The following is a 4,987-nucleotide window of genomic DNA, read 5'->3' on the forward strand; positions in this document are numbered from 1 at the left end:
TTGACCACAGTTTATCGCATTCAAAAGTCCCTACAAGATGGTCCTAAGCCGTGGAAGCCGGGAAGTGGAGATCCGCGATTTGCACGTACGCCAAACGTGATCAAATCGGTTTTTGCAAAGGTTGGTGGTAACCCAGAACGTTCTTTTTACCTTTGTTATACTATAACAAAGGTTTAGGAATTGGTCGAAAAACACGAAATTGATCCGAGGCCCGGAGGGCCGAGCCACATATACCAATCAACAGGGTTCGACGAACTGAGCAATGTCTGTGTGTGTGTGTGTGTGTGTGTGTGTATGTGTGTATGTATGTGCGGAGCGCAACTTTTCTATCGCCTGTTTCTCGGAGATGGCTGAACCGATTTGTTCGCTATTACTTTTGTTTGAAAGGTATTATTGCCTAGTATATCACTATTGAATTGTTTCGAGGTCCGACATTTCGTTTAAAAGTTATAAGTAAAAAAGTAAAAATTACGTGACACGATTTTCTCCGAACTCAAATGACCGATTTCAACGATCTTGGTATCGAATGAAAGCTCTTGTTAACACTAAATTTTTTGGATAAATTTTATTGAAAACAAACAATCAGTTTAAAAGTTATGCTTAAAAAACCTGTTTTGACAAGGTAATAATTATCGCCTGTTTCTTAGAAATGACTAAAGCGATTTATACGCTATTAGTCTCATTTGACAGGTAACATAACCTAATAGATCACTATTGATGTGTTTTTTGATTGGACGTTTAATTTGAGAGTTATGATCAATTGAATACAACACATTAAAATTTACAATAATTTATAACGATTTCATCTAAAATGATTTATCTAGTTTGAATTATTTTGGCATCAAATTAGAGATTTTAATGCTACAAATATATCTGCAAAATTTCAGAAGAATCGGTTTTGCCGATCAAAAGATATTAACCCTCCAACACTCGCCCCGACTTTTGTAATTCGGTTACTCGTGCGCACAATGGTCCAAAGCCAAAAAGACATGCGCATTAGAATTTTGACTGGGAAAACTTGGTTTTAGGTTTATGGAACCTTCGGAAGAATTTCTTGAAATTGAAAGTTCTATCGTCTGGTGCAATTTAAATTTTGATTAATCCCCCTATAAGTGAAATAAAAAAAATATTTTTCTTCAGTTTAAATATAACACATTGATGTGTTCTGCAAAGTTTTAGAACATATTATTACAAGAAATTTTGTTGAATACAGTAACCTTCTATCTATTAAGCGAAGAGAGAAAAATCTTATTCATTGTATATGAATTTGTAAGATCAGTTTTTTCTATTTTAGCTCTTTTTGTAATTGTTGCATTCCTTTTTATGTACTACAAAATTGTATAAATAGTAAAAATACACAACTTTGATTAATATAGTATACCTCTATGTTTGTTTGTTTAGGTGCTGTAGAACTTTGATTAAAAAAAAGCCTTAATTTTGACCCCGAATGACTCGACTACCAACAGATGCATTTTAAACATTTTATATTTGCTAATTATGTTGCTGCATACAGACACCATTTTTACATATGAAGAAACGAGAGAAACTTCCAGGGCCAATCGCGGTACAACTCACATGCTGATTGCTTCGTTTCTGTGATGTCAGTTTATGCTGATCTATTTGCCCAACAATTTAAAGTATTAATGCATAATTATGACATTTTGCTCATAACAAGGTAATTGAAGAACATACGTTAGTTAAGCAGAGATTTGTAACTTTATAACAATATGGCATTCAAAAACCTACACGTGTTGTACAAAATGCAACAGCGTGAGTAATCGAAGGTTAATAGAAATTGATGAAATTTATTCAAGAAAACTTTATTGATGTCAATCAAAAATAATGGCGTTACAGAAATTTATGCGTAGTTCAAAAACCTATGAACTAGACTTTTACTACGCAATGTATATGTTAAAGAATAATATTTCCTCTTATAACTTACTTTTACTTGCACTTACTCAAATTAGAAACAACCAGCTTACCCTTACTCAGTAATTTCATGAAAAAAGGATCTATCAAAATTTATAGGTGCTGCTATTTTGTTCAAATTTTGTAAACTTATTAAATTTCCAAAAATTTAATGAAAACCAACGCACCACGCAACGTTAACCAATAGATGAAATATGTTTCGAAGACGTGTCGATTTCTATCTCAAGTTCTAAGCAAGTAAGACCGTATAACAAAGGTTCCTTTCACCACTAGGTGGATTAAATCGGGTTTTTCTTTTTACCTTTGTTATACTATAACAAAGGTTTAAAAATTGGTCGAAAAACACAAAATTGATCCGAGGCCCGGAGGGCCAAGTCACATATACCAATCAATAGGGTTCGACGATTTGAGCAATGTCTCTGTGTGTGTGTGTGTGTGTGTGTGTGTGTGTGTGTGTGTGTGTGTGTGTGTGTGTGTGTGTGTGTGTGTGTGTGTGTGTGTGTGTGTGTGTGTGTGTGTGTGTGTGTGTGTGTGTGTGTGTGTGTGTGTGTGTGTGTGTGTGTGTGTGTGTGTGTGTGTGTGTGTGTGTGTGTGTGTGTGTGTGTGTGTGTGTGTGTGTGTGTGTGTGTGTGTGTGTGTGTGTGTGTGTGTGTGTGTGTGTGTGTGTGTGTGTGTGTGTGTGTGTGTGTGTGTGTGTGTGTGTGTGTGTGTGTGTGTGTGTGTGTGTGTGTATGTATGTAATGATTTTTTCTATCGTCTGTTTCTCAGAGATGGCTGAACCGAATGGTTCGCTATTACTTTTGTTTGAAAGGTGTTATTGTCTAGTAGATCGCTATTGAGTTGTTTCGTGACACGACGTTTCGTTTAAAAGTTATAAGCAAAAATGTGAAAAATACGTGACACGGGTTTCTTCAAAACTACATGACCGATTTCAACGATCTTAGTATCAAATGAAAGCCCTTATTAAAGCTAAATTGTCCAGGAATTTTTAATTGAAAACAAATAAACAGTTTAAAAGTTATGCATTAAAAACCTGTTTTGACAAGGTAATAATTATCGCCTGTTTCTCAGAGGTGGCCAAACCGATTAATGCGCTATTAGTCTCATTTGAAAGATAATATATCCTAATAGATCACTATTGAATGGTTTTTTGATTGGACGTTTAATTTGAAAGTTATGAGCAACCGTATACACCACACCAAAATTTACAATAATTTATAATGATTTTAACCAAGATAAATTACCTAATTTCAATTATTTTAATATCAAACGAGAGGTTTTGAGACTACGAATATATATGCAAAATTTCATAAGAATTGGTTTTGCCGGTCAAAAGATATTAACCCTCGAACACTCGCGCAAACTTTTGTAACACAGTTACTCGCGCACGCAATAGCCCAAACCAAAGAAAACGTGCGCAATAGAGTTTTGACTGGAAAAACTTGGTTTTAGGTTTATCAAACCTTTGGAAGAGTTTCTTGAAATTGGAAGCTCTATCGTCTGGTGGAATTTAAATTTTTATTAATCCCCCTAAAACTGAAATAAAAAAAATATTTTTCTTCAGTGTCAATATAACACATTGATGTGTTCTGCAAAGTTATAGAGCATATTATTACAAGAAATTTTTCTAAAGACAGTAACCTTCTATCTCTGCAGCGAAGATAGAAAAATCTTATTTATTGCATATGAATTTGTAAAATCAGTTTTTCTATTTTTGCTCTTTTTGTAATTGTTGCATGACTTTTTCATGAACTACAAAATTGTACAAATAGTAAAAATACACAACTTTTCTGAAAATAGTATACCTGTATGTTTGCTTGTTTAAGAACTGTAGAACTTTGATTATAAAGAATACCCTAATTTTGACTCCGAATTACTCGACTATCAGCAGACGGATACATTTTAAACATTTTCCATTTGCTGATAGTTTTGCTGCATAAATTTTCCCAACAATTTAAATTATTAATGCATTGAATAATTATGATATTTTGCTCACAATGAGTTTGTTGAAGAATATACGTTAGTTAAACAACGATTTGTAATTTTATAACAATATGGCGTTGAAAAACCTACACGTGTTGTATAAAATACAACAGCGTGAGTAACCGAAGGTTGATAAAAATTGATGAAAATTATTCAAGAAAACTCTATTGATGTGATTCAAATAGAATGGCATTACGGGAAACTATGCATAGTTCAAAAACCTATAAACTAGACCTTTACTAGACAATGTATATGCTAAAGGACAAGATTTCCTCTTACAACTTACTTTTATTTGCACTTACTCAGATTAATAACAACTTACTTATCCTTACTCAGCAATTTCATGATCCTTTTTTCATCAAAATTTAAAAGTGTTCCTATTTTGTTCAAATTTTGTAAACTTATTCAATTTTCAAAAATATTTTGTAAACCAACGCACTACGCAACTACAACCAATAGATGAATTATTTTCCGAAGACGTGTCGATTTCTATCTCAAATAGCAAGTAAGACCGTATAACGAAGGTTCCTTTCACCACTAGGTGGATTAAATCGGGTTTTTTTTATTATTTTGGTCAGCAAGTAAAATAGCGCCTTAATGACAAACTGTGCTATAACTATAACTACAGATACATAAAGGTACACACGAGTAGACAGCAGAAATTAACATCAAATTTTGTTAGATTTTGCATTGCATGGAGAACCACTGCTTAAAGAAAAAGTAATTTTGCTCTTGGTTGTACATGAAAAATGGAGACTTGCTTGCTTTAAAACCTCTTGGCGATAAGTGATTCTTATGTAAAAAAATCTGCGAAATACAATGAAGTTGAAATTTTTGAGATCAAATTGTATGTACTTTTTTTCTTGCGCCCTCCACTCTCTCCCTTATTGTACTCATTGAAAGAAAAGTTTTAATTTAATTTTCAAATCGAGTAAAAAATATTTGGCAGCAGTTAAAAATAATATCTCTTTTGAATTCCTTGTGTAATTTCCTTTGAAAATGTGAAAATAATGTCTTCAGCCTTAATGGAACCGGTAGGAACTAAGGTCGTATGCTGACAGGTAAGGAGGAAGCG

The sequence above is a fragment of the Sabethes cyaneus genome, chromosome 1 (genome assembly GCF_943734655.1).
Source record: "Sabethes cyaneus chromosome 1, idSabCyanKW18_F2, whole genome shotgun sequence".
Taxonomy (NCBI): Eukaryota; Metazoa; Arthropoda; class Insecta; order Diptera; family Culicidae; genus Sabethes; species Sabethes cyaneus.